This window comes from Fukomys damarensis, unplaced genomic scaffold (assembly GCF_012274545.1).
Source record: "Fukomys damarensis isolate Sample0158 unplaced genomic scaffold, DMR_v1.0_HiC HiC_scaffold_25, whole genome shotgun sequence".
Lineage (NCBI taxonomy): Eukaryota > Metazoa > Chordata > Mammalia > Rodentia > Bathyergidae > Fukomys > Fukomys damarensis.
In genome coordinates, this window is record NW_022900937.1 from 2,378,284 (window position 1) to 2,389,721 (window position 11,438).

Sequence of the window (11,438 nt, forward strand, 5' to 3'; positions counted from 1 at the left end):
GGAGGAGGAGGAGGAGGAGGAGGAGGAGGAGAGGAAGAAGACATTTTTGTTGGGTTATAAGAAGACAGAAACCCTGGAATACATTTTTCTGAGGTAACAGCAAATCCAGATAAATAGAAAAGATTCAGTCAGTTGTTTCTGTCAGCTGTCCTAGCTTTGGGTTTGAATGGAAATTGTGTGGCAAGGAATTCAGAGAAGCAAAAGAGAAAGAAAAGAAAGGAGAGAGGAGAGGGAAGCCTGCAAGGCAACAAAGATAGAACTTACCAGATAGATAATAATGGATAGATCAACAGATAGACAGACAGACAGACAGACAGACAGACAGAATCATAGGAAAATGAATTGATAAGAAGCAAACTTGCAGTTGCATCAATCCCCTCCCATCACATTTCCGCACAGATCCTGGTAAGAGCAAGCATCTCATAAACGGAAGCCACAAGGCTCTGCCCCTCAGAATACGACCGTAGGTACGTGAGGGTCATCACAGGTGGATTAGTCAACACAAGATGGGGTCCTGCTGGAATGGGGTGAACTCCTAATCTAACGACTGATGTCTTTTGGACATAGATAGGCATGCAGGGAAAACTGGGCTGGGTGGTGAGATGGAGAACACACACTCACAGACACACACAATGACGTATTATTCAACCATACCTAAGAACAGAATCTTGTCATTTGTGGGAAAGCAGAGGGAAATGTTGACCATGGCCTTAAGCTAAATAAAGCAGTCCCCAAAAGTTAAATACGAGAGATGCTTAAAGGAGAAATCCAAATTAGTTCATTGATTAAAGGAGAGATGAGAGGAACTAAGAAGTCAGACTTTTAGCCAAGGGGAAGAGGAATTAGGGAGAAGAGCCCAAAATTTCAGAAATGAAGAAGAAACTGCGGAAAACCCTCAGTAAACTCTCCACTTCATTTGCTTTGAATTAACTTTAATTGTGAACTTGGGATCCTCCTGCCTCGCCGGGTTCACTGGTGTGTGGCTCCTTGCTCAGATTCAAGCACTCCTTTGAGGGGTGTAGCTAAGACTTTAAGGACAGACTTAAAACCAACACAGAATTCCTTCTCCATATACAAAATGCATTTCTTCTAGAAGCAGCATAATTCATCTGTCCCAAGGCCTCCAGAGGTCTCATCATCTAAATCAGACCAGGCACGGGACAGGAACTTCACTCTTGATGTCTTAAGGACAAGGCTCGGGGTCCTATTCTCCTCCTGAAAGCCTGCATACCCCACACACATCCTTTATACAACGGTGATCCAGGCCTGGAAGGCAGCTGTCACCATTTTAAGATTTTCAGTAATGTTCACAGACACATCTGTCATAGTTTTCCCTCCATCAAATCTGTCACAGAGGTATTCCCATTGTACAAAAGAGTATATAAATTTACAAACTCTTAATTAGTGATGAAAATGTTATCCTTGGTGAGAAAAATAACATGGACATAAAGAAAGACAAATTGTGAAGACACCAAAATCTGGATAAAAGTTGTAGTTGATAGTTTTGGTGTGAAATCCAGACTTCTTAGAGTACAAAACATTAAATTCATCTTAATATATCATCACTATTAAAAACTTTCCAGATGAACAACTGTGAACTTTAAGAAGATATCTATTTCTGCCTCACTGGTATTTCCTGTGAGAGCAAGGATTTCAGAGTATAGTATTTCTGCTTGAAATTCTGCTGAAGTCGACTATCAACCAACCAGGTGTAGCCAAGCATTATATATATTTGTTTTGTTTTGTTTTGATTTTTGAGACAGGGTCTCACTGTGTAGTTGAGACTGACCTGGAACTATGTAGCCCAGGCTGGTCTCGAAATCACAGTGATCCTCCTGCCTCAGCCTCCCGAGTGCTGGGATTACAGGCGTGCGCCACCACACCAGGCCAAGTATTATATTTTTAAATCATATAGAAAGGTATACCATTTTACAAATGCCCATGGTGCCACAAGAAAGAAAGATATGAAGGTAAAAAGGGATTAGAGAAGAACCTTTGATCATTGCATTTGTTAAGCACATGCTTTATCTCACCAACAGGTTAAAAGGCAGAATTATGTACATTGTACAGGACATCCGTCTCCATGTACAAAAATTTTCAGAATGGGGTGGGGGCTGTCTGGTCCTCTGCTCCTTCTCTCGGACACTGCTCCCCTGCTCTGCTTCCTGGCCAGCATGAACTAAGCATCTTTACTCTACCCCACCCTTCCACCACGATGGCCCGGCCTTGGGGCCTGCTGACCACGGACTGAATCCCCTGAAACAAGGAGCCAAATTGAACCGCTCCTCCCTTAAGTGTGGGTGTCGGGCACTGTGCTTCAGTAACTAACACGGAAAAGCAGCACAAGGGAGGTGAGTCATTGTCGCGGCTGTACCTGACCTCGTAGTTAAGAAGCCTTTGGGGAGGATTTGTGGGAGGGGCTTGGAAGGGTTTGGAGGTGGGGCTACAGAAGCCATAGAATGCTATGAACAGCTTGACAGCTTCTGATCAAAGCTCAGAAGACCATAAGGCAGATGGGAATGGGGACAGTGGGGCTCAGGAGGCTTCAGTTGGGAACTGGCATCTGGACTAGAGGCCACGTGTGTTACACTCTGGCAAAAGAGTCGTGTACATTGTTCCCGTGATCTGGCACTTTGTTCACTTCCTGTTTGGAGCTGCCCAGTTCCTGAGCTGTTTGCCCGAGGAAACTCTTTAAAATGGCGTTGTGAGACAGTTAACTTTTAGACATACATTTACACTTTTAACATACGTGCAGTTAATCCATAAGCTTATATTTTCATTGAAGATGTGTGAATGCCAAGGAAATAGGGCGATATTACGGAAGGGAATAAGAGTCTCCTAAAACTTCGGAGCTAAGATGTGGAGCACGAAGACTGACCTCGGTCCACGTCCAAACCTCTCCACAGTGTTTCACTAGTACTCAGTGTAACACTCACCCAGGCCTCTGCGGGTTATTATGTGAACTCAGAACTTTGCATGTGCTGGGCAGTTGCTCTTCCCCTGAGCTCCAGCCCGGCCCCCAGTCAGTATTTTAAGGAAAAAGAAATTGAATGTAGGAAATTAGGTGCTGATGAAACATCTGGAACAGCTTGTGCAGAGCCCTGAAAATGACTTCTGACTTCTGGGCAGCACAGAACCACTCTGCTGCCAGAGCCATCCCTGAGCTCAAGGCTGAGGACTGCAGCAAATGCGTTACTGCAGCTCTGATGCAAGGAGGGCCGGGGCCTCAAACCACAGCTACCAGTGCCCTGCCCCTGCTGTGACGGTATTGCACCATCCAGAAAGCAGAGGGAGAGAGAGAGCCCAAAATGCAGAGCTGCTTGCTCACTGCAAGAACAGAGCCAAAGAGCAGGAGGATACCTCCTGCTACCGGGGTATCAAGGATGCATGTAGCAAAGAGCAACTATTGTGCATCCAGACCGGAGAGGACTGGGAGGTTGTCAGCAAGCTTCCCAGCCTTCCAGCAGGTTACACAAAGGCATCCTAGGAGGAGACTGGGATGCACTGAGCGAGTCGTTCCCCAGGTCCCTCGCCTCTGTACATTCCGAGAGCACACAATGCCAGGAAGCATTCTCATCTATTGAAAGCAGAAGAAATCCAAGTAGTGTTTGTTACCTGGCAACTCTGAATATCAATGAAAATGATTAAGCACACAGTGTCCACTTTTTCATAACTATGAAAATGCGGTGCCAACTTTCCAACCATTCGATATAACAAGTGGAAGCAGAGGCATCTGTGTGTGTAAGGCTCGAGGGAGCTTGAAGGAAGTGATGTCAGTACCTGCATGTCCTCTGAGTTTATTCATTCTCACATGTGCCCACCCAAAGTTACCGGGTCCAAATCCCTGGAACTGAGCAGTATTATTTTATGTGGCAAAACAGAACTCACAGAGGAGATTAAATTAGGGATCGTGAGCAGGACAGGGTGTCCTGGCCGTCTGGGTGGAGCCCGACACCTCCACGCGCGTCCTTACAGCCGGAGGCATGGGCAGATCTAACTTAGAAACACCAGAGAAAAGTGATGTGGACACAGAGCAGAGGGTGCTGGAGACGGGGACATGGGGTGGCAGACGTGGCCACCAGCAGCAGAGCAATAACCAGGAGCAGCGTCTTCCCTGCCATGTGGAAGGAGGCAGTGTGGCCCTGTCACCCCTCGACTTTGTCCCCCAGTACCAAGTCTGAACTTCGGTCTCCTTGCCTACGCGAACACAGTGTCTTTATTTCAGACCAGGCCTCACGGCAATGTGGCAGAGCAGCCACGGAAAATCAACACAAGTGCTGAAATGTCAGAGCCTACCTCTCAGCGGCTTAAGGCAGTTTTCCTCCATCGACGCCTGCTGCGGGCGTTACAGACTACACACCCAGAGTCGGCCCTGCACTTTTACAAGTCAGCTGGTATCGAGCAGGTTTTAAAAGTCTGAGCAGAACCTCGTCATGACGATGACCAATGTGAGGATTTGGTAACCCCGGTCCGTGTGATCAATAGCCAGATCTGAACATAAACTACAAAGTGTGAATTCAAGGTCAGAGAAGGGTAGGAGGTCCTACAGATCACCGGGTGATTGCCCAGCCGCCCTGGGGGAGGGAAGGGAGCAAAGTCACCAAGAGCAACACTAGGAATCTCGGAGAGCTCCCCCAGTAGGTATCAGAGGAGGAGGCAAGGTGAAGGCAAGGTGAAGAAGATCCCGAAGGTCCCTCTGAACAGCGCGTGGGGGCTCCTGCAACACCTACGTTTTCCTGTTGAAACCAGGCAATCAGCCCTCCCGTTGACACAAAACCAAGAGTTCCTCCCTGAAAACCACGTCACTCCTTCGTCTCCACTGTGTCCGTTACACTGTTCAACCTATGCATTGTTTTTGTTTCACCCTTTGTATTTTCTGTACACATTTATTTCCTGTCTTCTTTTGTAATGGCTACGTGTGGCTTCGTGTTTCTAATGTCCACTTTTATATTTGATATTCTGATGTTCACTTTAATTTCTTGTTCTAGGGGGCAAATTAATTCTGTTCTCTATACATAAATTGTTCAGTTTGTTCTCCCTCTCTTCCTCTGCCCCTGCCTGAATGCCCTAAAACTCTCGTTCTCTTTCTATTGCCTTGCAGCTCCCCACATACCTGCATCAGCCTGTAGTGTCCACGGGGAGGTGATAGGAAGGAAGAGAGCTCGCGATTCTATACTGAGGTCTCTACCGACCCACAAATGCAGTCCTCTGGTCTCCCAGCAGGGCTCTAAAGTTGTGTTCTCTCCCAGGCTCTGTTCCTTTGATGGTGATCTACCATCACTGGAATTGTCTCACCCAGCAGGATGGGAGACAGGAGCAAGAAATCACTAGAGGTCTTCAGGCTCGTATTTTCCCCTCCCCTGAGGTTTTAACCCACCTGTGGCTTTCACCAGGCTGAAGCTTTGTTGCAGCGATTGCTTTTTGTTGAAAACATGGCAGCACAGGCAGGTGTGATGTGCTAATTCCAGGATGATTCCTTCTAAACCATCATGGGCCCTCTGCTGTCCCTCCAGGGCCCCAGGGAGTCTTCTGATGCAAGGTGGAGGTGGGCAGACGATGAGACCATAAAAATCTTATTTGATCTTGTCAACCCTACAAAACCAGTATGTTCACCCCATTGGGTTGAGAGAAGCACAGTTCAGAGTGGGAGCACATGGTTTAAAACCTCCTGCAGCAGAGGAGGTTTCAGCAAGGTTCCAAGCCCAGGCTGCTGAGGCTCCTCGGCTGTCTCTTTATCATGTGCACCCCAAAGCCCAGCTCTCCGCTGCCCAAGGCAGAAGCTCTGGTGCTGTGGTTTTGACCTCGAGGCGCCTCCTAAGTCTCGTACGTGGAAGGTCTCGGGACACGATTCTCACTAGTGGACTCTCCCATCGGTGCGTTCAGAGCTAAGCCTGGGTGGAGGTGGTCACCGGGGACACGACTGAAGTGTGCGTTCCTGCCCCAGAAGAGGGCATTCTTGTCCCCGCTGCTCCCTTCTCTCTCCGCTTCCTAGACGCCCTCACGTGAGCTGCTTCCTTCTGCCTGCCCTTTCCACCATGCTGTTTCTGGTTCAGAGCAGCTGACCGCGGACCAAACCCACTGGAAGTCGTGAGCCTAACAAATCTCTCATCCTTTAAGTTGTGGGTGTCGGGTATTTTGTCCTGGTTTCTGTCAGGAGAGCTGACCGATACACCTGGGTTTCCCTCAGTTTCTCCCTCTTGTCATGCCCAATGCTGCCCAAAGTATGAGCTACAATTCTTCTCCCACCCTCTTGCCACTCCCTCAGTTCATCCCTCTACTATCTGTCCTCAGATGTGGCAGTAGCTTTCCAACTCTCTCCACTCGATCTTAATGGTTCCCTGTTATCTAAAGCATGAAGTTCAAGACCCTGGTATGGCATCATCTTGCCCCAAATAGCCTTACCATCTGCATTTCCCTAAAAGCCCAGTGTCCTGGTCAGCTGCTAATATTGCTATTGTTCTCTCACACACGAAAGGCTTTAACAATTCCATGATTTCTGCGTGTTATTCTTCTGCATGAAATAAACCTACTCATTTCCAGTTGACACCACTCTTGCTCACCCTTCAAGATCAGTACAAATGTCACCTGTGTCGTAAAATCTTTCCTGATTCCTCACACAGCCCTAGATCTTCCCTCCAATATTAGGCGTCAACCACAGAGGATTTACCAACTGGAGCGTGAATTCTGCAAGAACAGTGTACAAATAGTAGGAGCTTCATACTCTGGCTCAATGATTTCCAAAGTTGAATACACAATACCATTGGTATGCACGAAGAAAATATTTAAAAATTATAAATTATCATTTATATTTTTTCCTTGTTTCTAATTTTTAAAATATTTCTAAAATAAACATATACAGTAGTACGTGTATATAATTTTGAAAAAAGAGACATCCGAGGGGTGCTCACAACTTTGTTTACTGCTAGGAATGCATGATAAAATGTTTGACAACCACATTATTTAATAACAAATTATCCAGCCAAAGCAAATGAAGTGGATTATAGATGAATAACCAGCAACTCAAACAGCTTTTCCATTTGGAGCTTTCCAGTGAGTTGTGAGAGGGAGAACAAATAACTGAGAAGACAGATTTGGTGTGCACATTGCGTGGAAGGAACAAAACACAGGCTTTTGATTGTGATAGGCTTGAGTCAGAATCCTGAATTTTATGTTTCGCTGGGTTGTATCTTTGGATAAACCAATAACTTCTTCAAATATCACTCTTGTCATCACCACAATGAAGATAATGCAACAAAATGGTCTGAGAATTAAGAAGGGACAACACCTGATATGAGCTGTTTCGAACGCCCCAAGCAGTAAGCACTCAGCAGAGGGAAGCTGGGTTTGCTGTTCTTTGTGTCAGCTGGCCTAAACGAGAAGGCCCTCCCACTTGACAAGTAAACCTCACTTCTGCCAAAATTACTTCACATTACAGTCACCCAAAGAAAGGGCCTATGCCCTTAAGCATTGTCTTGGTCACTTTTCTCTTTGCTGAGAGAAAATACCCAGCACTAATCCATAAGTTAAAGGAGGAAAGGTCTATTTCAGCTCAGTTTGTGGAGGATACAGTCCACAATCGGCTGGCTCCAAGGCAGGGTGGCATGGCAGGGGCACTGCAGAGGAGAAACAGCCCATGGCAGGAAGGCAGGAGGCAGCAAAACAGCAGCAGCAGCAATGAAACAGGAGAAGCGGCCTTTATATTCTATCCAGGCTATGACCTGGTGCCTGGGGCCACCCACACCTGGGGTGGGACACCCTGAATCCCAGCATCACACATCCAGGCACTTCCAAAAAGGCCCACCCATGACCGCATGAGGCTCTGAGGGGACATATAGATACTAGCCATAACAGGCATAGATGAATAACATGGGTAAAGTATAGATGACTTTAAAGCCAGAGAACGTAGAAGGCCAGTCTTCAAGAGAGTCCTCATTCTGTTGCCTTGAGAAAAGATACTCCTAGTGACTGGCATCTCAGAATACCTCAGGATAGAAACAAAATGAAGTCACCTTCATTTAGGTTTAGATCCTCTGCTGCCCTGGTGCCAGGTGGAGGTCAGGGCGGGCCTCCTCGTCCAGCCATCGGGGTAGGGAAGCCTCCATGAGCTGTGGATCGTGATCTTCTGTGACCTGTGAGAGAAGCAGCAGCCCCAAAGGACCACCACACTATCGGAGAGCCTGAGAGAGCCTGGAGAGCGGCAGGACCATGAGGACTCGGCACAGACAGTCTGGTCCCTAGGAGGCGTCCTGGATGCGGACCCCTAGGTGGCCGAGGATACACCGAGATACAGAGGCGTTTTCCTGCCTTCAGAAGGACATCATCCTGCCTTTTGCCAAAACAGGATGGAGCTGGATGTCATTATGCCATGTAAGTAAACCAAACACAGGAAAAAAAAATAGTGCCTAATCTCACTCATCTGTAGAATGAAGAATAAAGAGTCCTGATGCCCAGGAGAAGGGAGCTGTGGGTAGGAGGAGAGGAGATGTTGGCCAAGGGTTACAAAGTAGCAGTAATGTATGTGTGAGCACTGCAATTCATGAACCTGAATTGTATTGGAGAATTTGGACAAGCAGATTTTATCTGCCCTCGTTACAAAAACAGACACTGTTCTGACTATAGATATAATACTCTGTTTCTTTGTTCACTTTACTACCTACATGTTTCATAACAGCATGTTTTAACCCTCAAATATAAGCAATAAAATTTCTTTGGGGGACTGAGGCAGGAGGATGGTAACTTTGAGCCCAGCCTGGGCAACTTAGCAACTTAGTGAGACCCAGTCTCAAAATAAAAAATGAAATAGGCTGGGGATGGAGTGCAGCATGAGGGTCCTGGGTTCAAGCGCCAGGACTACAAAGAAAATTACGTTAGGGAGTGTAACTGGGAAACGTGTAGAGGCACAAAAGCCCGCCGGACTCGGGTTTTCACAGCACCGTGGCAGTGCTCTCTGTGATGAGGTGACCTTCTTCCTGAAGACCAGACGTCTCTCGCTGCTGTTCAGATCTTGGCACAGCTGGAGGAGAAGGGGCAACCTGCACGTGAAGAGAAGCCTTCCTCGGATTCTCCTATTCCTCCTTTGGGAATGGGAATGCATATCCCCTGCCTTTCCCACTGCATTATAAGAAAAGAATGCAACTTCCTCCTCCCCGCTTGTACTACTAAGGACTAAATCCAGGGCTTTTGCATGGAGCTGCATCCCAGCCCTTCTTATTTCTTATTTTGATGTCCTCTCCTAAGTCCTGAAGTTGCCCATGCAGGTCTTGGATTTGAGTCCCTCCAGCCGTAGGCTTCCAGAGAGCTAGCATTGCAGGTGTGTACCGCCATACCCAGACATTTTATTTTTAAATAAAAAGAGCTGTACTGCTTTTTTATTTTGTTTTCAGTCCTTAAATTTTCATTGTTATTTAAAACATTCCCCCTTTTTCAAATACATTCATCTCACCATTCTTTCAATTTGTTTTTTTTGTTGTTGTTTTTTGTTTTTTGAGACAGGATCTGTTCTGCAGTTCAGGCCGGCCTCGAACTCATGGTGATCCCCCTGCTCAGTCTCCTGAGTGCTAGGACTCCAGGTGTGCACCACCACACCTGGTTCTTGTCGCTTTTTGAAGTGGGCCTACAAGACTGCTTTCCTGAGGGTCTTTATGAGGTGTGATAAATACGGTGACTGCTGCTGCTAAGCGCCGTCCAGCAGAAAGGCAACTTGTAAAACACGACGCTGTCCTCCCTCACCCTCATTCACCGGATCTGGTCTGCTTCCCTTCTGTCTCTTCTCCAAAGTCAAGACAACCATGAAAGGGGGAACATTTTGAATCAATCCAGGACACAGAGGCAGCCAGGACAGTGCAGCTAAAGACACTCAAGAAAGAGGACTCCAGAGCTGCTTCAGAAAGGAGTGGGATGGGTGTGTTCAAAGTGAAGAGAGGATCAGAGGGTAATTAATGGCAATTTCTCTTTAACTGTAGTAAGTTTTTTAAGGTAAAGATATGCCGTATCTCTCAAACATACTGTGTACTTCTCTCAAGAAATAGACTGGAAGAGATAGTTTCATGGTTCATGGTTGTCAGGTACTTTAGGGCACTAATCGTTCACCACAGACCTCAGATTCTGCCAGCACATGGGGGACAGAAAACAACAGACTACCGGAGATATTAGCAAGCAGGAAATTAATGGTAAGCAAATGTTGCCATGCGGCTTGAAAATACTGGAAGTGAAACCAAGAGAACAAGTTTCAAAAGTGCAGGAAGACATTTGAGTATGTAAAGGCTTTAGTTTGTAACACTTGTAACAACCAGGAAAAACCTGGGAAAAGACTACTTCTGGTTATGGGGAAGAGCTTTCCTGTCTCTGCACCTCCTCTTCCCGAGCCTACTTCCCGCACCCTTTGGGGGAATCTCTCATTGCAGGCTAACCCTGTGGCACAGGACGGCCTCTCTCTCTCTCTCGCTCCCCCTCCCTGTGGTTTAATACAACCGTTTCCCACATCTTGCCCTCAGAGATCCTCCAGATGATGTCATTTCTTAAATAAAGCTTCCCCACTTGTACTCATAGCTGTCATAGCTCCTAGGGTTAGGAACTCCGTAATCTCCTTTGGACTCACCTTTGTACTCACCATGAGGGTTGGGATACAGAAAGCATGAAGATCAGCAGGCCTTCTGTGCCACAGAACTGCTGTTAAACTGCTCCTTTCCTATATCTATTCTTTGGTACATTTATGTCAGGCACTAGGTAAAGCCCTGAAGACACTCTTAGAAACCTTATCCCAATCCTGCTGCAATAGAGTATCACTGACCGGGCAGTTTATACATTTATACATTTATTTCTTTCATTTCAGGAGACCGGGAAGTTCAAGGTCACGGAGCTACACCTGGCAAGGCATTTCTCCACGGGTAATTCGTGTGGTGGGGAGCAGAGGATGGGAGGGGACCGGTTCTCCTATCGAGAACTGCTTTCACCAGGGAAGACGCCCTGCTCTCGTGAAGTCCCCGTTGTCAACCCTGTTGCTCGGAGGAATAAAGTTTTCCGCACATATTCGTGAGGGACACACTGAAGCCACAGCAGTTAATCCAGTTAGGAGACGCTGGAGCCAGGGGAGTGGACACAAGGGAACGGAGGGAAGGGCTGGGTGGCGGGGTTTCCGCGAGGAAGGCGCCAGGCCCTGAGGTGCGGAGCACGAGCAGGGCCACTAGGTAGGCGTCCTCGCCAGGGGGCTGCGGAGCAGCGTGATCTTGGGGTGCTTTTTGACAGGATTTCTGCAGACAGCCAGACTTCTCCTCTCTGCTTTACATGCTCTGTGATGTTTAATTTTCGCCACACTCCTGTGCTCAGGTTCCCTTAAATATTCCCAGGAAAGCATGCTTACAACGTTAGCAAGATGAGGCTTCCTTCTCTCTCTCCTCCCTCTCTCCCCAAGGCCGAACTGGATAATTACATAAGGGACT

At 47.2% G+C, this 11,438-nt stretch overlaps 1 long non-coding RNA gene across 1 annotated transcript in view; it reads left to right on the forward strand.

Annotated features, from left to right (window-relative positions):
- Positions 1-11,177, forward strand: part of LOC104874485 — a 12,810-nt gene extending 1,633 nt beyond the window's left edge. The window contains exons 2-3 of the long non-coding RNA XR_783748.2: positions 2,040-2,351; positions 10,832-11,177. This is a non-coding gene — a long non-coding RNA (uncharacterized LOC104874485). The remainder of the gene's footprint in view (positions 1-2,039; positions 2,352-10,831) is intronic.
- Positions 11,178-11,438: the final 261 nt, after the last annotated feature.